Consider the following 25,713-nt stretch of genomic DNA (forward strand, 5'->3'; position numbering starts at 1 on the left):
TTTTTTAACAGTTCCTCCAGCATGAAAATCTCTGAAACTTCAGTCCCAGGTAAATGCAAACCTCGCTGGACACATCATGCTTCCTTTTGAGTAAACACTGCAACTGTGTGTGTAAATGTATGAAACATTTGAGTAATCCGTTTTCTTCTTTGGCTATGTATCTTTTTTTTCTTTTGGGGGAAAACACTTCAAGGACATGATTAAAACATCTATTAATAAAGTGTCAGACTAATCATGACTGATCCCTCTTCTAGGGGCTCTCACTGCACAGGGTTGCAGTCTAAAGTGCTAGATGAGAAGGAGGTTCATAGAGGTCAGAAACTCCGTGGAGTCCAGGTCTGTGTTCTGGTGATTATTTTTATCAAGCAATGAGCCAGAGCCCAGGCATAATTCCCCACTACCAAAAGGCCTTGTCTGTTTTGAAACAATTGGACGGCTGGCTGGTGGCCTATTGCTTATTTAAATCCCATTGTTTTAAGCTCCACACACACACTTCATTTCTGACGGCTTGATTTGTATTTATAGCCAGGTACTGTACAATATATTTGCATGTATATTCACAATACATACATACCCTATAACCACCCTATCCTTTTAACTGTATTTATTTTAAACTGGTTTTGATATTGTGAACTGCCCTAGGATGTTGTGGTGAAAGGTGATGAAGAAATTGAATAAACAACTACAATAATAATTATTAAAATTACACACAGGTGAAAAATGCCCTTTGGGATCTACTGTTGGGATTGCCTATGTCATGTGTATCAGGAGGGGCAGTATCTCCGGTCGGGGACACAACATGGGGGGAGGAGTACAGAAAGAAGAAACGTCATGGTGCATCTGCAGCAGCACAAACAGGCGCCTTCATCTGTCCCAACTGTAACAAAACATGTCTCTCCCATATTGGTCTCTACAGCCACAGCAGGTGCTGTAACTCTCCAACAGTTTGACTTCACCCCCAAAGGCACACTTCTCCATTGTCTCCTGTGACAGGCAGATGTCAGCCAACCAACAATGCCATGTGGGGGGAACCTTTGGCCTTCCAGATGTTTTTGGCCACGCTTGTTGGGGCTGATGGAAATTGCAGGTCAGCAACCTCTAGAACCTTTTTGGGAGAAAAGCAATGACAAACCTAGACAGCATCTTAAAAAGCAGAGACATCACCTTGCCGACAAAGGTCCGTATAGTTAAAGCTATGGTTTTCCCAGTAGTGATGTATGGAAGTGAGAGCTGGACCATCAAGAAGGCTGATCGCCGAAGAATTGATGCTTTTGAATTATGGTGCTGGAGGAGACTCTTGAGAGTCCCATGGACTGCAAGAAGATCAAACCTATCCATTCTGAAGGAAATCATCCCTGAGTGCTCCCTGGAAGGACAGATCGTGAAGCTGAGGCTCCAATACTTTGGCCACCTCATGAGAAGAGAAGAATCCTTGGAAAAGACCCTGATGTTGGGAAAGATGGAGGGCACTAGGAGAAGGGGACGACAGAGGACAAGATGGTTGGACAGTGTTCTCGAAGCTACGAACATGAGTTTGACCAAACTGCGGGAGGCAGTGCAAGACAGGAGTGCCTGGCGTGCTATGGTCCATGGGGTCACGAAGAGTCGGACACGACTAAACGACTAAACAACAACAACAACAAACCTCTAGAAGCTCAAAGATTCCTCGCACCTGCATCTGTGCACTGGAGATGAAGAGACCTGACTCCCTTTTCTGAAGGACTCTCCTCCCTTGGAGGTTTTTTAACAGAGGTTAGATGGCCATCTGTCATGGATGCTTTAGCTGAGGTTCCTGCATTGCAGGGGGTGGGACTAGATGGTCCTTGGGGTACCTTCCAACTCTAAGATTCTATGATTCTAAGGAAATAATATGGAGATAAGTTACAGCAGCATTTCCAACACTAATACAGTGGTACCTTGGTTTGCGAACAGCCTAGTTTACGACCATTTTGGATTACAGCCAATTCAAACCCAGAAGTGTGCATTCCAGTTTGTGAACTTTTTTTGGATTACGACCCAGTGTTTGTTTGTTTTTATTACGAACTATTTTTTTTGTTTACGATACGAACAAACTTTTTGGGATTATGACCCAGTGGTTGTTTTTTTAGGCCCCATTGGCGAAAGCTCGCCTTGGGTTACGACCTGTTTTGGTTTACAAACAGACCTCCAGAGCAGATTATAGTTGTAAACCAAGGTACCACTGTATAACTGTGGCAGCACAGTTCAACTTTTCACAAACATTATGTAGTTTTTGCAGACAAGCAACAAAGGCACCAAGTTTACACCAAATGTGGACTAATATGTAGTGATGATGTGGAGGTATGCTATATGAGGCATGTGCTATTTCACATGTGTGTGCATGCATGGCCAGTTTAATATTTGAGCATAATATAACACACAGTGTGTCATATAATAATCATGTACTTTTTCACAAAAGCACCAAAAGCACACCAAATATGGTGATCATTTGCAGATATTGCAGGGGTGTGTGTGCATGTGCAGTTGACAAAGCACAACATAACACAAAGTGACTCATACACTCTGGTTTTCAGACAATGTGTTATACTTTGCTCCATCACATCCACAAAGATGTGCAGTACCACATGCCCTGATATCTGAAAATGATCACTACATTTTAGTCTACATTTAATGTAAACTTGGGGCTCTGCTAAAAAAAGCATAAGATTGTTACAGTATATGAGTCACTGTGCGTATTATACCATGCTCAGTTGCCTGTGCATGCTCACATGCCCTAATATCTTAACACGATCACCATGTATAAGCCCACACATTGTTTAATTTGGTACCTTCTCAAACAGTGCATGATTGTTATATAAGTCACTATGCTTACTTGGCTATTTTTGTTTAATATAACATACAGACTGAAAAAGACACTTAAAAAGATTGTTGACTGTTTTGTAACATTTTGCTTAATCCCAATAAAGGTTTGGTTTTATTTATTTATTTATTTATTATTATGGACCAATGTGGCTGCAAACATTATATAAATAGACCAATTAACAGTAAGGCTTAGCTTTTCTTGCCTTTTCCCTTGCTGAATCATGAAATTCCTCACACTAAGAAAAGTCCTTGTCTACTTTTGAAAAACTGGGCAATTGAATGGTATCCCTTTTTTTATGACAGTATGGTGTGTGCACTAGACATTTATTTGCATGTTTGAGAACTGGAAATCCTACCCACAGCACTTGCTCACTGGATTGAGTGTTACTACCATATAGTGCTTTCCCTTCAAAGAATTCTAGGCTCTGTAGTTTTACCTCTCGCAGGTTTACAAAGCCCTGAAGGAGCACACTCCACCTGAAGGAGCGGGCAGCTTGGGGGTACTTCTGAAGGGCTGTCCTCTGTAAAGTAGGACACACGGCATCAAGGTCCCTCAGTAAATAGAGGGGATCTTGAAAACCTGCCCCATCTTCTGGAATATCATCAACTATACATAAACATCTCAATATTGAGATGGATACTGTTGGTTTTTTAAAGGCATTCTAATCTATATCCTATGAGCGAACTAAGTAATCGATGCATTCTGAAACACAAATTAGAAATTCCAGAAAATAGTCATGCATAAAATATGAGTGAAAGAGCTGGAAGGACTTCAGTAATTCTGCTAAAGATGTAACTAACTGTTCTTGTTAGGAGGTCAGAGATAGCCTCTGGAGCTTTAGCTTTCATTCATGCATCCACTACAAATGGTTCAAGAGAGGTAAACAAGAGACTTTCCACATGATCGATCTGAGCATGTAATTTGAAAGTGAGTACTGTGTACTCCTCTGCACCAGGACAAGCTGATCCATTCAAATCTATTATCTTACAGTTTTAGTGTATCTCTTTCAGCTGCATCTCTGGCAGAGGAAGATCATGTAGCTTCAATTTTCCCTACCTGCCTCAGGCTCTCACTATCTCAAGGCAGAAAAAAAGTTTTTTTGCTGATTGAAAACTGGCTTTCAACTCAGCTAAGGCAACAAGTGACAATTTTCTAAACTTTTAGGGAGCATTTTTTACACAACCCTTTACATTTTCATCTTTCCGAAAGTACTAGGATGAGATGAACATATTTTTCTGCTTTTCATATATATATATGCATATTCAGTCATATTTGTAATAGCCTTTTATCAAGTGCTTGCATTGATCTCTGGCATATGCATACCCTGCGGGATTGCTTCAGCAGGAACTGCCACTGATGGATATCTCAATTGCTCTGCACAGCTAAGATCACAAGGCACTTTTCAGATGTCAAAATGATCACATTGACCATCGATGATGAAGGAACTGGAAAACCATTTCAAATTTGGGTGGGTGGGTAGAAGAGTTTTCTCTGAAATGGGGAAAGATTCTCAGTGAAGGGTAAAGGCCCACACTTTGATGCAATCAAGATTAAATTACAAGAAAACAGTATTTTAAGAGCACATTTATACCTCATAGTAATTGCTTATTTTTGTGTGTGTCCAATCTCTCTTATTCAGAAGCAACCAGAGCAGCTTACAAAATAAAAATCATGCTTGAACAATAAAAACATGATTACAACAAATAAGAACAGTAAGGAAGGTACAAGTGTTTTATCTCTTTTTAGCTAGCATCAATTTGTTGATTTTCGTCATCTTTTGAATGCTTTTAGATCCCTGTTTTTATCGAGAATTTCAATATTTTGTAAACTGCTTAAAGGTTTGTTAGCATAATCAAGTAGTATACATTTTTTGTTAAATAAACAGCAACATCAAAGCACCAAGATAATCATAGCATAAAAACAAACAAAACAGCAGATCCAAAAAAGATGAGGACTCATGCCAAAGACAACTCTGATACCCCACTACTTTTTGTACCCTTCCATTAGAGAGAGTAAGGTAGCTACCTGAGGCAGCTAGTTTTGGGTGAAAAGGCAACAATTGTTAGTTATTTAATTTATTATTACTGGATTACTAGGGAGCAGGAAAAGTACCGGTAGTTATAGTTGTGGGATTTTCTGCCTCAGGTGCCAAAATAATTTGACCATGTTGTGCTTCTCAACATGGGATGCAGAATGCCATTATCTGCTCTGTCCAGGAAACAAAATGTATTATGCTCATTCTGGTTTTAAATTAGAATCCAAAAGCATATGTAGTGTTGTGGCTTGGTGGACCTGCCTACCGCATATCCTTACATCAACTTTCAAAGGAATCCAAATCAGAGGCTTGGAAGTTGAACAAAATGCTTGGAGAAGAACATATATGGAAAGGTGGTCCTTTAAGTACCTATGTCCCAAACCAGCTGGGGATATTAAAACAAGAACCAATGCCAAAACCTGAAAATAAATAGGTTAGTCGTGCAGATCAAATAACAACTGGGTTCAAGATACTGTACCCTTTTCCAGAAAGCAGCAGCATCATTTTCTGCAAGTACTACATACTAACAATGATAAATATGCAAGTAAAACAATCCCCTTTTTGAAGTGTTGTAAACATTTTAAGCAATTTGCATGCATTGTGTACATCCAGTGCTGGGTAGAAGGAAGGTCCACCAGTTGATGACTGGGAAATTTCCATAGGATCACTTCCTGCCTGCAAGTTGCTGAGGTTGTTATAAAACATTGTTGGACTGGGGGCAAGGGAACAAAAATCCACAAAGCCTCCATTAATACCAGGCAAAACCACAAAATTGTGAGCAAGTTTTTCAGGTCTATTCACTGCATTCCTTTGTTTAAGAGAGAATACACAATCCAGAATTCTTTATCAAGTTGTACGCTAAGCAAAGCTGGAGGGTAGGACGCTAGCTTGATGTTGAAGGCATAGAGTTTGAATTTAGTTCCAATCTCAAAATGGAGTTTGAGAGGAGATATCAAAATTAAATAGATGAGGCTCGACTACAGGGTAGACAAACCTTTTGCAACCCTGGGCTCCTTTGGGGGAAGGGGCAGGACAAAAAAATTTTAAAAAAACATTTATTATTATTATTGGCCAGTGGACCGTATTGACAGTCAGCCACCCTTGAATGGGTCACATGTCAGAACTGGGCATAGGCAATGTATGCGTACATACATACCAGTATGTATGCACACCCTACAGATATATAGTGCACAGACATACATATAGACCACACAGACATACACTCACCAGCACCAACTGCACAATAACAGAGAATCATAGAGTTGGAAGGGACCACAAGGATCATCTAGCCAAGCTCCCTGCAATGCAAGATTTTTTCACCTAATATGGGGCTCAAACCTATGATCCTGAGATTAAGAGTTTCATGCTCTACCTTCTGAGCTATTTTGTGATGGTCTGATGATTAGATGCAAATCTGAATGTTACCCTTCATGACATTTGCTTAGATGTTTTTGGAAGTCTTCTTGGGTAGGCATGATTTGGCTTTAATTGGAGTTAATGACTTCAAGGATTGAGACTTGTAGATTTCATTAAGAGCTCCTGGCCTTTCCCTCTATAATATGACTATTGCCCCTTCTTTTCCAAGTTTACTGTGTCTCTCCACTGCTATTCTGCGTCAAGTTTTGCTCCAAACCCCCAGAACTGCATAATGCTATCTTAAACACACCCCATAATTTGGATAAACAAGAGTGTGTTGCACTGCATATGTGTATTTCCTGTCTTGTAAAAGAGAGGAGGAGAGTATCCATTTTCATTCAAATTTTATTTTCATGTTGTGATTTTGATTTATGTTCTTGAAATGCTGCCTAAGAATCACAAGAAATTAGAACATATGGTAAGGTGCGGAATTGTGCCTCCAAGACAACTTCATCTCTATTGAAAACTGTCTTCAGCAAATGCTGCTGGCCAAGTAAAATATATAATCATCCTCTCCATTCCATAGTACTCAATATCTTAAGGTATATTCTCACATAACCCTGGGATATCAAATTCCACAGGATGTATCAATCTAGTGACTAGCGCTACAATTCTATATACATGGGAATAAACACAGTTCCAACAAAAGACACAGGATTGTGTCATAATTTCCATTTACCTTATTGGCCTTATAAGGGATGCGGGTGACGCTGTGGTCTAAACCACTGAGCCTCTTGGGCTTGCCGATCAGAAGGTTGGCGATCCGAATCTGCACAATGGGGTGAGCTTCTGTTGCTCTGTCCCAGCTCCTGCCTACCTAGTAGTTCAAAAGCACACCAGTGCAAGTAAATAAATAGGTACCGCTGTGGCGGGAAGGTAAAAGACGTTTCCGTGTGCTCTGGGTTCATCACAGTGTTCCGTTGCACCAGAAGCAGTTTAGTCATGCTGGCCACATGACCTGGAAAGCTGTCTGTGGACAAATGCCAGCTCCCTCGGCCTGAAAGTGAGATGAGCACCGCAACGCCATAGTTGCTCACTGTCCAGAGGTCCTTATTGGCCTCATGGATGGGTGGCCATCAGTGCCATGGGAGGTGAGAAGCATTTTTCATTGAAGGCTAGGACACAATTCATCTAAAAGTACCACACACTACAGGGGCTTGCAAAAATAGAAGTTCATTGTCAGTAACATTGTAGGGGAGGAATGAAATCAAATTAAGTTCATCTCTTGATGGGGTGAAGGAGAAACAGCCCAATCCAATCAGTATTTCATACAAATTAATGAGATGAAACGTGCAGTAATAATGAAAAGTGCCTCTGAGAATGTCCAGTGTATTTTCCTTGCCACTTAATTTCTACAATTATCCCCTACTCAACTGGGGTTAGGGGCACAGCCTTCTAGGACAAAGGAAATGCCCCTGGATGGCTGCGTGGTGGCCAGCAGTGGCAGCAGCGAGGTCGGGGTCGGGGTTCTTCTCCCTCCTCCAAGAGTCCCCTCCTCTCCCTTAAGGTGGGGGCAACAGAGCAAGTGGACCCCTGTTCTCCTTTGCCTTGTTTTTCCTTCTTCTCTCCCTCCTTTCTGCGGGGGCAGAGGCAGCAGGGCCGGGGCTTCCTTTTTCCTCCTCCAGCCTCCAGAGTGCCGTCCGTCAGGTTCGCGGGGGGGGGGGTTCTGGCAGATCCCCGGTTGCTGCACTGGTTCCCCCCAGTGTCCGGGCGGTGGCGGCAGCGGTTTCGGTGGCTTAGGAGCCCGTCTGGCAGCTCCTGCAGCGCTGGTCACTTTCAGGAGCTCCGCGGCTCTGTGCCAACCATCTTGCCTCGCCAGAAGTTCACAAGGCCCCCAGAGATGTGTCTCCTGTGGCATTCCACCGCCGGCCGGAAGTGAGGTCTCAGCATGTGGCTGCATGTCACCGAAAATGGCTATGCGTGTCAATGCTGACACGCGTGTCATAGGTTCGCCATCACTGGCTTAGTTGAATGCTCATCATCTTACATAGATCCTCTCTGCAAACAAATCAGAACAAATGCTCAGTAAAGAGCAGACACTGTATAATTGCCATGTAAACTTTGTGCAAATAATCAGGATGAATGCTCAATAAACTGAGGAGCCCTCAGACTTAAGGGTGCATTTGCTCTGTTTTGCCATGTTATGAAAGATATTTCAATTCAAAAGCTAAGTTCTACACTGAGGCCTATGCTTTCAGCCCTTCTGAACAATATAAATATTAACAGTGCAATCCTACACATGTTTACTCAGAAGTAAGTTTCATTAAGTTCACTGGGGAATACTGCCTAGTCAGTGGGTTTAGGAGAGAAGCCTCAAAGTCTGTAGTGAACACCTAAAAACATTGTAATTGTCATACTGAATCAATGCAAGATCACTCCCATCCTGCATCCTGTTTCCAAATGGTAGGCAGATAGATGCTTCAGAAAGCTCTGCTGCTTAATTGTCACCTGATACTAAGTGGTATTATGCTTGTGGACTTACCCATTTAACTGTCATGGTTAGTAGCTGATGCCAAATTTATGTCTTATAGGACTATGTCAAATCCTTGTTTAAAGCCATCTAATCTAGCAGGCATCATCACACCCATCAAATACTCCCTTTTCCATTGCTGATCTCTTTCATCAGATGAATGAGTTCTCGATGTTATGAGAAGGGGGGGAGAAAGACCCTTTGTGCAATCTCCCATATCAAATTTGCCCTGAGGCTTTTATTGCTGCTTGTAACTCTGCACCTGAGGTTTGTTTTAATTTCCTAGACTGGTTAACTGCTTCCAACTTGCATTAATATTTGTTGAACATCAGCATTTAATATTTATTCTCAGATTGATTTTATAATGTTCATGTAATGAAATTCTCTTAAGCAGAAGCCAATAATGGAAACAGCTTTCCTATTTTTTAATATTGCATTTCTGTTGTGCTGTTATCAAATTCTTGGACAAAACACCCATAACCTTTGGAGCTTTCAGAATGCCAGTTGTATTTTAGAAATGTCTTTCAAATTGAGCTTTCTAATTTATTTGCTTTAAAATTGTATCTTTCCCTCCACGCCCCCAAAAAGAAAAGCTCACACAAGAGTTTCATAATGATTTTTAAAGTCAAAAATCCTATTATCTTATTGGCAACAGTAAGATTGGCAACAGTAAGAATGAATATTCTTAAGACATGATGTTGGTGAAAAGTATGCCTGCTCATTACAAGCTTTCTTTTAGTGCTGCTACTACTGTGGCTTTTTTCAATTTGCTGTTTAATACTTAAAATCCAGATCCAATTAAAATTACTAGAGGCCTCAGGACTATGATACTTAGGGGATCCCTGAATGTTTGACAGGAGTCTTCACTATTTATTGTGCAATTGCCTGTCTTTGGACGTTTCACCCAGAGCTTAAAGACAACAAGAGATGCCAGTAAACAGGCAGGGAAGAGGTGCTCAGTGTGTCATGTCCATTTCATATGACACTAGTCAAGAAGAGATAGAAAAGGTAGCTTCAAACAATATAGTGGCCACATGGAGGCAACTGAGGCAACTTGAACACAGTTCCAGAAGGAAACTGACAAGCTGGAACGTGTCCAGAGGAGGGCAACCAAAATGGTCAAAGGTCTGGAAACGATGCCTTATGAGGAACGGCTTAGGGAGCTGGGTATGTTTAGCCTGGAGAAGAGAAGGTTAAGGGGTGATATGATAGCCATGTTCAAATATATAAAAGGATGTCATATAGAGGAGGGAGAAAGATTGTTTTCTGCTGCTCCAGAGCATAGCTGCCAAGTTTTCCCTTTTCTCGCGAGGAAGCCTATTCAGCATAAGGGAAAATCCCTTTAAAAAAGGGATAACTTGGCAGCTATGCTCCAGAGAAGTGGACACGGAGCAATGGATTCAAACTACAAGAAAGAAGATTCCACCTAAACATTAGGAAGAACTTCCTGACAGTAAGAGCTGTTCGGCAGTGGAATTTGCTACCAAGGAGTGTGGTGGAGTCTCCTTCTTTGGAGGTCTTTAAGCAGAGGCTTGACAGCCATATGTCAAGAATGCTTTGATGGTGTTTCCTGCTTGGCAGGGGGTTGGACTGGGTGGCCCTTGCGGTCTCTTCCAACTCTATGATTCTATGAGGAATTCCTCTATGTATGTGGTCAAAAGTTCAAACTGAGCAGCAATCTGCTGGATATAAGAGCAAGGAATCAGGTGTGCAAAGAGGAAGTAGATGCATACAAAAAGTAGCATGTAGCTCTAATTTGTGCATAGGTTTATTCAGAAGTAGATACTACTAAGTACAGCTGGATTTATTCTGAAGTAACAAAACAAAGGCCCTATCTGGTTTGGGATAAGGTTATGAGAAAGATCACCTGATGTCATCTTCAGAATTCCTGCTGCAGGTGTTCCCATCTTCAGAGGTGGATGGCGACTAGTGATAGGGCCTTCTCTCTGATGGTCCCTCAGCTGGGAAATACCATTCAAATCCTTTAACCTTTAGGCACCAGGGTAAGGAAATTCTATTCTCCCAAGTGTTCAATGGATCATATACATTTTCCTTGCTTTTTACTGCTATCTTATGGGACTGCCATATCATTGCTTTTATGCTGCTTTTCTACCAATCCTTTATTACGGATCCTTGTTCAGTAATTAATTAATTACCATTGTTGGCACCCGTCTGTCTCGGGAGACAATGGAGGAGTGCGCCTTTGGGGTGAAGTTGAACTAATTACTATATCAGTTAATTTGTTGTTAGTTACCTTGAAGTTGTATACTGAAAGGCAGGGTATGAAACATTTCAAACAAATGAAGAATGAAATGGCTACAATTCTTCCTTATAGTGTGAGTCATGGTAGCAGAAAGAGCAAAGGGTTAGCACGTGCCCTGTAACAATCTACCTAAGTGAAACCACTATATCTAAAGAAGCTTTATTTCAGCACCTCTTGCTTATAGTTACTGTATCACAGCCCCTTCATCAGGTGTTTTTATCTCCTCTAGTCATTAACAAATCACAGCTCCTTGTTTACATACCAAGTGCATTAGAGTTGAATGAAAAGCACTAAAATGCACTGTGTGGAACAATTGCTTTTTAAAACTTTTCGACTGAGGATGCTCTGGTCAATGGAGCAGTGCAGTAAGAAATGTCACACTAATGGTAAGTAGAATAAATAATGTAGACTCAAGTATTTATATCACATATCTACTCAGAGGTAAATCTCAGTGAATTCAATGGGCCTAACTCCCAGATATGTGTGTATAGGATTGCCACTTTAGCATTCTGTATCACCATCATCATAATTATTTCATTTGTATGCCGCCTTTCCATAGTTAAAACAATGCTCAAGGTGGCTTACAACATGACAAGATAATTAACATAATTAAAAACGTAACAAAAGCCATAAGCAATAAATAAAGCACATCAAAAAGTACACAACCAAATGGAAAACAATTTCCACATAAATCATAAAATCTAAAATGAAGAATACAGCATTAATATCAATCACAATTTAAAATGACATAGATAAAAAATAAAAGCAATTTAAAAAACAAAAACGGAGCCCTCTCTGCCCAGATGGAAGGAGGCAGGCAAGGGCCTTCAGGCCCTCAGCAGCGAGTGAGTCCCTCGCTGGGCAGCAGCAAACAGTATCATAACATGAAAGGGCCTCCATCACCACCACAAGACTTCACTGTGATCTTCACATTTATTATTATACCAGTAAGATGTGCAACAAAATATTATAGTCTATCTACCCCTCCAACAGGAGTGCTTCAGGGTTCAATCCACCAGAGCATTATAACTTATTACAGGCTCAAGCAAGCCAATTCATTCCCACACCCCACCCTCAGTTTTCTCTTTCCTTTTTCAACCAGGCCACCATACTCTGTGACTTCTGGTGTCATGAACATGCTCAGTTCTCACTGGACAGCTTTTATGCGGGGGGCAGAGGCGTGCCATCTCCCCTTTCTGCGTGTTTATAATGTTGTTTTTGTACTTCTGCAAATATTGGCATCCCCCAGTGATGATGTCTCCCTCTATTTTGTGTTCCTGATTTGCCTTCATTTCTGTCATCAGGAGAGTAATGAACTCGCTATTAGAGGCAATGATTTATTTCCTTAGATGATAACACTGAAGAAAATGTTCCTGAAGTAGCTGTTATTCTTTGAAATTATACTCATAATCTTTTGTTTACTTCTTCCCGAGTTCACCAGCTCCATTGTATCATTAGTACTTCTACAAGATACATGATAATATATGAAATTTGGCTGCCTTTGTTTTGGTTTTTGGCTGAAATGAATTCTACTTCCCAGGATCACTTTGTGGCTATAAGCTGACAACCTCTCACAGTCTCTTCACATTAATTAAATTTTCAAGTAATTACTTATATAACCCACATCGGAATGAAAAGAAAAGCTATACATTATTTGGATGCAGCTCATCGAGGGCAAAAGGTATCGAGAACAAATCTGTAAATATTTAAAGCAACTAGTTGGAAATATGAAGGAATAATGAAAAATGCAATAAAGAAAACACAATTAAAAAGATTTTCCCCTTCATTGTCAGCAAAATTCAGGAACTGAATTTCTTTAAAGAAATTTGTATCTAATTATATTCTCATTAGAGAGCAGATATGAAAAACACATCTATTTTCCAGTACTGATTATTTACTGTTGATTTAACCTTTCACCTTCTATTTCTGTATCAGGAATTATTCGTTATCATAATACATTCTTTTTATAGCCTATTTCTGGTGACTAACGGCCTAAGTGACAATTCAGCAACTCTGTCTATGATCCCAGATGTGCAAAACAGGTTTTCTGTAGGAAGAAGCTATAAATTGAATTAAGTTTCTCACCGTTAGATAGATGCTCCTAAATTCAATCCCCCCACACCTATTTGATTTTCCAGTTGTATTATTAGCAGAGTTTGAGTTCCAACAGACTTTGAGGAAGTGGAAGTCTCCCATGACTGCTACATCTCTCCTTTTAAAATGTTTGGTAATCTGCTCTAGGAAGGCATCATCCAAGTCTTTAGTCTGGCTTGGGTGTCTATAGCAGACACCCACAGTAAGGTCACTGTTGTTTCTCTCTCCTATGATTTTTATGCATATATTCTCAATCTTCCTTCCCTGCTTCATGTCATTGATTTCTTCACAAGTGTACACATACTTTACATATACAGTGGATGCTTGGGGTTGCGAACGTGATCCGTGCGGGAGGCATGTTCACAACCCGCAGCGTTTGCAACCCGCAGCGCCACATCTGCGCACGCGTGGGTCACAATTGGGCACTTCTGCGCATTCACAAAGCACAATTTAGTGCTTCTGCACATGCATGAGCGCCGAAACCTGGAAGTAACCCGTTCAGGTACTTCTGGGTTTGGCACAGGACGCAACCTGAAAAGACGCAACCTGAAGCGTCTGTAACTTGAGGTATGACTGTAATGCTGCTGCTCCTCCCTTCCTGCTTGGTCTATTACTTTTGAACAGGTTATACCCCCTCAGTTCCTATATTCCAGTCATGAGTCTCATCCCACCATGTTTCAGTAATGCTTATTAGATCATATTTGCCATCCTGCTCAATACTGAGCAGGAATAAATAAAATGGCTGAAACTATAAGCAGGAAAATTTAAATTATACTCACAGTATCCCTGAAAAGTATCAACTTTGCTTTTCCTACTCACATTGTACAAGCGGTGCTTCAGTTGTTATTTTATAAATGAATGAATAAATCACAAATCAGGTCAGAAACATCAACACAGGACACACCAGAATACAACAGTTTGGCAGTGAAATCGTATGGATTCCTCATAAAAATTGCATGAACAAGGGTGGCAATTCCAGAAAAATGGACTAGAGTAGAAGTAACCTGGAATAGCTTACCACTGACATTTTAAATGTACATCAGATCACATAGACTTAGCAAAAAATCATTGGAAGTAGCTTTGTTTCTTATGATGCCTGTTTTTAAAGTAATTAGTGAAACCAAAATGAATCTCTACCAGATAATTGTATTCCTGTGGGCCTCTGGTAATTAGGACAAATGCTTCATTGCTGCATTTCTCCTTCTACCAATTAGAACATGCCAATTAATGCTGATTTGCAGTGAGTTCAGGAAAGAAAGGAAGTGTTTAGGAGGATACTAAAAGTTTAGAAATAACAAGGTCAAAAAAGAACTTTCTAGCAGGCTGAAGTAAAGTATTTAAGCTGGTAAATAAGAGTTACCATAAATTCTCATTGAGAATTCTCTATATATGACTATTTAGAGGACTGAGTATTCCTTATGTACGGTATTATATGTTTAATGTTCTCCATGTGCTCTCCATACGCCTTTCGCTAAGTGGCATTGCTCCAAGCTAATTTGGGATATATGAACACTTGGAACATGGAACTGATTTAAACTGGGGAAGAGGGAAAACTGGGGAGGGGAGGCTTTCAACTGATGGTGTAGTTCCTTTGTACTAATAATGCCTCAATTATTATAATTTAATTTACTAAGCAACACCATGGTGAATAGAATGCTTATGAAAGCGTATGCCATCATAAGTTTGGTAGTCATTAAGGTGCCACAAAATGCTGTTGTTTTTGTGTTCGGCTGCTTGTGTTAATAGCATAAGAATAGCCTTGATGAAGCAGACCAAAGGCCCATTTAGTCCATTATCCTATTCTCACATTAGCCATTCAGATGCCTTTGGGAAGCTCACAAGTAGGACATGACTGCAATACTACTCTCCCTACTTATGTTTCCCAACAACTGTTAGTCAGAGGCATTATTTCTCTGAGCCTGGTGGTGAAAGATAGTCATCATGGCTAGCAGCCACCGAGAGCCTTACCCTCCATGAATTAATTGTGTGAAAGCTAATGGGATATACAGAACGTGGTGTTCAGTTCATTGATTGCTTCTGGCGCTAGAAGTGACATTAATGTGCAAAGCCACCATAGTTTGAGATATCAGGGCTACAAGTTGAAGTGTGTTCCTAAAGCAGCAGAGGGTTCCCAGATAATGCAGTAATGCTACTCTCCCAAACTAACCATTGGCTATCCTCAGCAAGAAGGGCCATAAAGGCTTTCTGTTCAAGATAGTGCTTTGCCTGGGCAATAATAATATTTACAGGCTCTGGTCCCCTCATTCAATCCCATTTTCCAGCACTCTGCTAAACAATTGCCTATAGTTCAACTCAGACAGCATTTATTTTGAGGATGTTTTATGTTTTTTTTATTTGCCCCAAGAGTGATGTGCTAAAGGCAATGTTTTAATAGTCCCACACGTGGCATTGCTCTGTCTCGGGGAAGGCAGAAGCCATGTACCGTACAGCCAAGGAGGCTGGAGGTCTGGCCAGAAAATTGAGGTACTAGAGAAAACTGAGACTGACCACAGTGGCACTTGGGTAGTATGGCACCCTGTGTGAGACCAAAATTTGGAGCCCCGCCATCAGTCCTCGTGCTGCCTTCCTTCCCAAAGGTGGGTAAAGAGGTCCTGACTTTGGGAAAGATGCTTGAGGGCTCTGCCAGGGTCCTAGAGCCCCCCTCCTTCCCAAAGCTGAGAAAGTGCTAACTAGGCTTTGAGAAGGAGGTGTGAGGTCTCTAGGACCCGGTCAGAGCCTCATGCCTTCTTCCCAAAGCACCTTTCTTACCAGGCTTTGAGTTGGTGCTTCCTCAGCTCAGTGCCCAGTGCATGTGCATGTGCACCACTCACACAGCCCTAAATCCAACCCAGCAGACCAGTACAATGCTCATTATCAGGGGTAGCCAAAGGAGAGCCTTCTAGATGTTGGACTGCAGGACCCACCACTCTTAACATTAGCCATGAGGGCTGCTGCTTATAGGAGTAATACGGTAGTTCAACATCATTGGGAGTACACCAAGTTGTACACTCCTGCTTGTGATCCTGGAGGGCAAAGACAACCAGGAGGATAAGAAAAAAGGCTTGCAGGACCTTGGGCAGATTGCTGGGAGATCAACTTGTTCAGCTGAGTTTCAGTTCCAACTGTGGACTTGTATCTCTTCCATCGCTGACAATCTTTTCCAGGATCCCTCCCCTGGTTTGAGGAGTGGATGTCTTTAAAGAAATAGCCTACAGGTCTGGAGCAAAAGACTCTGTCACTTCCTTGTGACTTCCTGCCTGATGGTGGGTCTCAGTTTCACATGGATGTAAAGTTCAGAAGGAGCTGATTCTGATGGTCCTGAGGGGTGGGTATATATTTGTTCTGGGAGCTCTAAGCTGCTAGTACAATATCAGATTCTGGGCAGCTTCCAACAGAAAATAAAATACAATATTGAACATTAAAAGCCTCCCTAAACAGGGCTGCCTTCAGATGTCTTCTAAAAATCTGGTAGCTGTTTTTCTCTTTGACATGGGAGGGCGTTCCACAGGGCGGGTGCCACTACTGAGAAGGCCGTCTGCCTGGTTCCCTGCAACTTGGCTTCTTGCAATGAGGGAACCGCCAGAAGGCCCTCGGTGCTGGACCTCAGTGTCCGGGCAGAATGGTGGAGGTGGTTATCTACAGAAACAGGAACAGTGGTGATTTGGACAGTGCTGATCCTAGCTGCTGCTTCAGGCTGGGATTAGGGTCCTGACATCCAGGAAGCTTCACCCAGTCAGTTCCACATGCAGCACACTGGCTGCTGGAGCTGAGCTACTGTGGTTCCTACAGTGGAGATAGCTGTAAGAAGAGACCCTTAATTTGAGCTGCATCTGAACCAGTTGCCCATTGAATGCCATACTGCAACCAAACCCTCACAGAACGTACAGACTCAAGGCTACTTAGGTGCAATAATCATCCAGGCAAATCATTTTCAAACACAGGTGTGACTTGTAGAAATAGTGCTGTAGAAATATGTGGAGCAGTATTCCTCAACCTTGATAAACAGGAGTTACTTTGCTCCTCGCAAGCAACATATTTCAGCTATTGAATATTTTTATGTAATTGGTAAACTCCAAAACCACTGAAAGTCATTTTTTTAAAGTTGGGGTGGAAGAGATACTTATGAAATCTTTAGGATTAACACTTAAGGAATGCTGAAAAACTTTTTGGGGGGGGGATGTGAAACTGCATCTCAAGAAGGGTGGAGGGAGAAAGTGTTTCTCATATCAAGGTCTGCTTTTGAAGTTTGGAAGAGAGACTAACATGAAAATAACTCACACATTTTCCAGTCCAGGTAAGAAAATGTACAAGGCGTGTAAGCCACCCAGGGCTCAAAATACACATGACATTGGCTGGGGTGCCCAAATTACTTATAAAATAGAGGATAGGGAGGGGTAATTCTTAGGGAAATACTGTTGTGAAGGTGGGCATCCTAATTTATTCACTGCCCTGGATTTACCTCCTGGTACTTTTCTTTGGAGCTTTGCTGAGAGAGAAAATACTTAGAGGAAGTTAGCAGCAGGCATGGAGAGATCTCAGGTTCCCTCACCCCTGCATCGCTTTTGATTCCTGATCCATGGGGATACCCATCACTGCAGACATGACCCACAGAAGGTGAGGTGGTCTGTAGTCCCAGGGTTCTAGGCAGACAGGAAGGCAAAGCAAGATCAGCACCTTGGACAAGGACCTAAGTGTGGGTTTCAGGATTGCTGTTAGTGCTCCTGCAGCTGAAGCAGAACAATCAAGTTGTATTGGAGGTGTTCTGGAGCAACTGGCGGATCTTTATCGCCTGGGCTAGTTATTCATTGAGTAGAGGTGCCATCCCTGAATTATACATCTGACAAGTTAAAGGGCTGGAGCTTTCTTCTGCAGCCATTGACGACTTCTAGGTCCTGGGTTTTAAGCTGTGGGGGTATCTCATTGAGGTTCTTCTGATTCTCCGAGGTGTCTTTGCTCCAGTCATCAAAGTCCAGTGACCGAGCTGTCTCCATGAGGTTAAAGGGAGCAGATGTGGGCTCCAGTGGCCACAGCTATACATGGGAGAGACCAGAGAGTGGATTCATCCCCTCATCAGGGCTGTTGCCATCAGGGGATGCTGCCTCCACCCCCTGGATTTTTGGCCTAGGGCTATGTCATTTTGCACTTCACCCACACCACCATGCCATTTGCTTCCTTATAGACTCCTAGTTAAGCTCTCACCTCAGTTTATAGGCAATTGAGGGCAGATCTTGAGGGCTTGCCCACAGTTCTGCTTGTCCCATGCCTAGAAAGCATGGGTGCAAGAGGTCTTCCGTTTGCCCCACCACTTTCCAGGAAAACCTGCTTGCTACCCCTGAATTGGAGCAAGCATCAATCTGCAGAAAATCCTATTGACATTTGCTCTGATTCAGTGGTAAGGAGAAGGCTTTCTGGGGGAAAGTGGTGAGACAAGCGGAAGTGTGGAAGAGACCGGAGTTTAAAACATGCAGTTCTGCTACTTTTACATGCAGCTTGAGCCTAAGCCTTGCCTGCATAGGCAGTTGAGCCTCTGCTCTGAGAAAATACATCTCACCCTCCAGCCACCCCAGAACTGAACTAAGCTGACTTGTGACTGACTAACATGTTACATAAATTAAATCTCTTTGTTGCTACAATGACCTTTGCATTTCTCATTTGCTTTCCTTTCATGGTGAGGCCCAGGTGTGAGGCCCAGGTGTTCCTGAAGCTTAGAAATGCCTTCCATTTGTTCTTTTACTCTCTGCAATATTTTTGTTGACTGTTTTCCCTTTTCAACTAATATGCGGCCCGAGAAAGTCTAGCTCAAATCTCTAATTACCATCGTTTGCTATAACAGCTTGTGTGTCTTGTTCAAAAGAGCTGCTGACTAATTCAGGCAAACAGCTGTCTTGGCATGCAACAGGCAGCCTGGTGATTATCCTCCTACCACCCCATGACAGTCACAGCAGTGTCATCTTGTACAAAACAAGCCTAACAGAGACAGTCCTTTCCTGTTCCCTAAAGCCTATATAGGCTTCTTTCCTTCAAAGTTTAGAGGTTTTTGCAGTCAGACCAATGAATGCTGATGTAGCACAGAACATGGAGCCAGCCTGTAAACACTGGAGCAAAGGGAGAATGTATGAGAGGCCCTTTAGCAGTGGGTCTTTTACCCTGCTGCCTCTGCCCAGCAAATATTAGGATCAAGCTCAAGCTATAGGGGGGGATTCTTTATTGATTAATTACTCTTTTGATTATAGCATTGTAAAGAGCAATAAAGAAAGATGGAATCCTTGCTTTTTGTTTAGGAAAGAAAAAAAATGAGTTATCGTAACCCGAAATAAATCTGTGCATATCCATGCCGGCAACCAAGAGGCATCATTTGATCTCAAGGTCACATTCCAGCCAGGCAAAAACACTCAAGGAGCAAATGAATTAGAGTTGGCAAGGGGTATGGGCTGGAGAGAGGCAGTGTAGCTGATGAGCAGGTGTGACCTGGAGTAAGTCAGGAACCAGACAGAAAGAACCGGTGGCTGCATTTGGTCCCTGACAAAGAAAATATGTTATGTGGGAGAATAGTTAAGCTACAAACTGCCCTCCCCCTTCCTCTGCATAGTAGCTATCCACCCTTTTTACTCAAGTGATATGTTGAGTCACATTACTTTTGGAGAGGAAGGAACAGAAGTATTATATATAAAGTCCAGGTATCTATTATTTGTCTTGTTTCCTCTTTTATTCCATTTGATATGCTCAACTTTTTATTTTATTTCTTTCTCTGGACACCTATGCTTGGAACAAGTAGTTCAGAAGCTTACTGAAACCATGTTTTTCCATGATTCATTGTTTCAATTATACTATATATAAAACACATCCTAACAACCTCAAGGTTTCTAGTGAGACTTCAGTGTTCAAAAGCAATGCTAACTTTTTTTCCTGCTAAAGCTTTCCATAAGCACAGGTTTCTTTTTTTTTTTTTAGAAAACCTTTATTACTTGTTAAAAATTACAAAATTACAAAGAAAATACATACAAAAGAAAATACATATAATCCAGTTACAACCAGAAAATACATATAACAAATAAACAGCTTTTTCCAATCGTAGCATTCTAAAATCGGCCATGAAATCCCACTAACCCAAAACTTGATCTTTACAATTGGGTCTGGGGGCCAAAAATATATGGAACCGGACAAGAGAAAGAATAGGGATGAAAGAAGAACGAACAAAGAAGAACAAACGAGGAAAGGGGACCCAGGTAAGTCAATGGTAAGGGAAGGTGGGACGGGGGGGGGGGTAGGGAAAGGGGGAAGGGGGGGAGGGGGAAATAAACAAAGGATAAAGATAGCTAAAGTAAAGATAGGAAAAGTGTAAAGTAAGGTAAGATTTTGACTTCCCAACACTTATCATCGGTTCCCTCACATAAATAAATTTTACTAAGCTTCTCCTTTTATTTACATCAATTGCCTTTCTCTCCTCCCATCACCTTGTTTCCTATCCTCTTGTGTCTCTTAGTCTAAACATATCATTAATTTTGTGCTTATTTTTTGTTTATAAAAATATTCATCCACATATTTCCACTCATCTTTGATTGTTTGTTTTGGTATCCTTCTGATCGTTGCGGTTAGCTTTGCAAGTGTCATGTATTCAATCAATTTTATATGCCAATCTTGAATAGTTGGAACCTTATCTCCTTTCCAATTTTGGGCGATCAGCATTCTAGCGGCCGCACACGAGTAAAGAAGTATGTTCTTCCTGTCTTTTGGTATATCCTCTGGGATCATGCTCAACAGCAAGATCTCAGGTTTTTTCTCGAATGTCAATCTAAGCATTTTTTTCATTTCTTCGTATATTTTTGACCAATATGAGCTAATCCTATCGCAGCTCCACCAGCAATGAAAAAAATCACCCAATTTCTCTTTGCATTTCCAACATTTATCTTGGTTGTTTCTATAAATTTTAGCTAATTTTGCTGGTGTGAGATGATACCTATAAACCATTTTCCATATATTTTCCCTTATTGTCATACATGCTGTGAAATTTATATCTTTAATCCATAATTTCTCCCATTGTTCCGCATAAATTACCCTCCCTATATCTTTTGCCCATTTTACCATTACATCTTTTACCATCTCATCTTTCATTTCCCATTCCAGCAAAAATTTGTAAATTTTCGCCAATGATCTCCCCTGATTTTCTAATAATAATTCTTGTAATTTTGATCTTTCATCTTCAAATCCAATTACTTTATGTTCTTTAAAGATCGATTGCACTTGAAGGTAATGTAACCAACTTTGACAGTATTGCTCAATTTGATTATATGGTTTTAGCTCATATTGGTTATTTATTTTCTCAATTAATTCTTTATATGTTGGCCAATTATTCCCTTTGGGTTCTTTGCTTGTTGCTGACATTTCTACGGGTGAAACCCACCACGGTATTTTAGGTTCTAGTAAGCATCTAAATTCTTCCCAAATATCGAACAGAGGTTTTTTAAATATGTGATTTGTGAAGGATGTATATTCACCTTTCTTTTCCTTTAATAGGTATGCGTGCCAGCCTCCAGTATTTCTAAAGCCTTCCAATTTCAATAACTCCAAATCATCCAACAGGAACCAGTCCTTCAGCCAACACAGGCAAGATGCAGCATAATACAATCTTAAATTCGGAACTCCCAAACCTCCTCTTTCTTTTGCGTCTGTTAACAACCTATATTGTATTCTTGCCTTTTTTCCTTGCCAAATAAAGTTATTTAGATCTCTTTTCCATGTTTCGAATGTTTCTTTTTTCAACTTTATCGGCAACATTTGAAATAGAAAAATCAATTTAGGTAAGATCATCATTTTAATTGCGGCAATCCTGCCTGTTAATGTTAGATTCAGTCCCTTCCAATGCTCTAAATCCTCTTTTATTTTCTTCCAAATTTTATCATAATTGTTATCAAATAAATCTGCTTTATTATTGGAAATAGTAATTCCCAAATATTTAATTTTCCTCACTATCTCCCACCCACTAATCATTTGTATTTCCCTTTCTTCTTCCTTTCTTATATTTTTAATCATCAATTTAGTTTTTTGATTATTGACTTTTAAGCCCGCTACCTTGCCATAATCTAATAATATACCTTTCAATTTGGGTAAGGTCTCCACAGGGTCTTCCAACATTATTATCAAATCATCGGCAAAAGCTCGCAATTTGAACTCACTTCTCCCAACCGATATACCCTTGAGGTTCCTATCCATTTGGATGTCTCTTATTAGAAATTCCAATGCCCATATAAATAATAGTGGGGACAATGGGCATCCCTGCCGCGTTCCCTTAGAAATTTCAAATTCTTTTGATATGTCCCCATTAATGATCAACCTCGCCAGCTGTTTACTATATATGGCCTTTGTTCCCTCCATAAATCTTCCTTTAATTCCTAATTTTTTCAACGCCCCTATCATAAATTCCCATGCCAGATTATCAAATGCCTTTTCGGCGTCCAAGAATATGAAAGCTGTCTTCTTACTAGGATTCCATTCCACATATTCAAACATATCTAATAGGATTCTAATATTACTAGACATTTTTCTTTGGGGTAAAAAGCCTTGTTGTTCTTTGCCTATTACTTTATTTAATACACATTTTATCCTGTTGGCTAGAATTCCAGCAAATACTTTATAATCAATATTTAATAATGAAATTGGCCTATAGTTCCCTATTTCTTCTCTTCTCTCAATATCCTTAGGTATCAGAGTAATGTATGTATTTTGCCACGATTTTGGAAACTCTCTTCCCTCTAAAATTTCGTCTACCATTACCTTATATACTTCTTTTAATTCATCTTGTAGCACTTTATAATGTTTTCCTGTTAGGCCATCCGTGCCTGGTGATTTCCCCAATTTAAGTTTATTTATCTCATCTATAATTTCTTGATATGAAATTGGTTTGTTTAAATTCTCCAATTCTTCTGAACTGATGCCAAATCCAGTGAATTTATCTAAATATTCTTCTAATTTCTTATTATTGATATTTTCCCCTTTATACAATTTACTGTAATATTTCACAAAGCCATCTTGTATTTCATCTGGGTTGGTCTTAAGCTTTCCCCCATCCTTTATTGCAATAATTTGCTGCTGACTCCGTCTCTTCCTTAATTGCCAGGCCAATAATTTACCAGATCTACTTCCCAATTCAAAGGTTCATTGTTTTGCCCATATAATTCTACTCTCTATTTCTTCATCCATTAATTGTTTTAAATTATTCTGTAACACTTTCATTTGTGTCTTTATATTGACATTTTTTGGGGTTTTCCCCAATTCTTTTTCTGTTAATTCAATCTCAGATTTCAATTTTTCTATCTTTTCCTGCTTGTCTCTCCTATATCTACTTTTCTGTTGTATGTACAATCCTCGGATATAGGCCTTACTGGCATCCCATACAGATGTTATATTTACCTCTGGCGATACATTAAGCTCAAAAAATTCCCTCACCGACTCCCTCAGTTTTCCAACAAAGATCTCGTCTTCTAATAGTCTGTCATCCATTCTCCACCTTTTAATACTTTTTCTCTCTTCCCTAATCTTTACCATTATCGGGTTATGGTCGGTTACCGATTTAGCCATAATCTCACACTTTTTAATCAATGTTGTTAGACCTGTGGAGACCCAAATTATGTCTATCCTAGAAGCTGACTGTTTTGCCTCGGAAAAAAACGTATATTTCCTTTCCGTTGGATGTTTGAGTCTCCACATATCTTTTAGCTCATAATTTTCAATTATTTGGAAGAAAGCTTTCGGCAACTTGCCTCCTTTCTTGGTATCACTTGATCTATCTAGGCTTGGTAATACAACACCATTAAAGTCACCTGCGAATATTATCTCATCCCCATCAATAACCTCGCTTAGTATCTGTTCAATTTTGTGGAAGAATCCAGATTTGCATCCGTTAGGTGCGTATATGTTTACCACTATTACTTTCCCTTTGGGTGTATAAATTCTTACCCCTACCACCCTCCCTTCATCATCCTGAAATACCTTTTCTGATTTTAGATTCTCTTTTACATATGTTACTACTCCTCTTTTTTTCTTCTTTTTGTCGGCCGATATATGCTCTCTCCCCAATCGTTCATTCTTTAGAACCCTTTCATGTTTTCTTACCACATGTGTTTCCTGTAAACAAATCACATTCCAATCTCCTTTTTTTAATACATGTTCCACCCTATTCCTTTTCCTTTTGCAATTCAATCCATTTATATTCCATGACACAATATTTAGTTCCATAATTATTTGATGTTATTAATGTTATTGTTATTATATATATCTACATGTGTATCTGTCTATGTATGCGTTCAAATATTTTTCTGATAAGTTACTTCTCTTTCTCCAAAATAATTAACTTTATTATTTCAATAAGAAGAGTAAAAAAAAAAGGAGAAAAGAAAAAAGAAAGAAAACTCACTGCATAAATTTCAAACATTCAATATTGTAGTCACCTCGTCCCCACCCTCTTAATAGAAGTTGCTTTCTATTACAAAATATGAATTTTTCCTTACAACTTGTTTCGATTTCAGCTCTCTTCCTCCTCCCCCTCTCCCCTTTCCACCAGTTCCCTTCCTGATCTCTCCAAGAAGGTTTCTACGTCTTCCACACTCTTTATCGTTTTTCTTCTCTCTTTAAATGTGAAAGTGAGACCTTCAGGAAATTCCCATACATACCAGATCCCCTTTCTTGTTAGGGCATCTGTCAGTCTTTTGTATTTTTGTCTCTTGAGTCTGAACCGTTTCGGGATCTCCTTAAAAACGGCAATACTCTTGCCTTCGATCACCAGGGGTTCCTGTTTCTTTCTTTGTAAGATTTTATCTTTTAGCAAGCCGGAGTTTAGAAATATCAAACAGTCACCGGGTCCTTTAAATTTCTTGGATCTGTCCCCTCTGACTCGGTATATTTTGTCCACATCTAACGTCAGCTCATCTTCTCCAACACCAAGCCATGCCGCCAATTCTTTGCATATCTTTTCATCGATCCTCTCACCTTGTCTTTCGGGAACGCCTCTCAAACGAAGAATTAACTCTTTCTGCCTCATTTCTACTAAGGCCAGTTGGTCCGCCAGCTCCTCTTGTGCCTTTAGCAGTTCTCTCCTCTCTTTATCATTCCTTTCTTGCATTCTTTTCAGGTCCTTGCTCTCTGTTGTCAATTTACCAATGTTGTCCTCTTGATTATTGACTTTGGTATTTAGCTCTTTCACTGCTTTTTCCATTTCCTTGTTTTTATCAAAGAGTTCCTTGATTTGGCCAGTCAATTCTGAAATCACTTTGGAATTGTTCTCTAGTTTGGCCTCAACAGAGTCCAATTTATCATTTAGAGTTTTGTTTATTTCCGTAATTAAAGTTTTATTCATCTCGGTGATCAAATCCTTGACGTCACCTAGAGGGTCATTCTCTCCCGTAAGAGATTGGCGTTTTGAAGCCACCGTGGCTGCTCTGGTTTTTGATCCCATCGTCTTGCACTTTTTCCTGGCTCTTCTTTTATTCAGGACAGGTATCCACTGGTTCTCCAGGTTCACCTTAATCACCTATTATATGCCCCACACCTTCTTATTTGGGAATCTCCTTACAAGGGCTCTAATAAATCATTATACCAAA

Source organism: Zootoca vivipara, chromosome 9, assembly GCF_965207765.1.
Source record: "Zootoca vivipara chromosome 9, rZooViv2.hap1.1, whole genome shotgun sequence".
In the NCBI taxonomy this organism is placed as follows: Eukaryota; Metazoa; Chordata; class Lepidosauria; order Squamata; family Lacertidae; genus Zootoca; species Zootoca vivipara.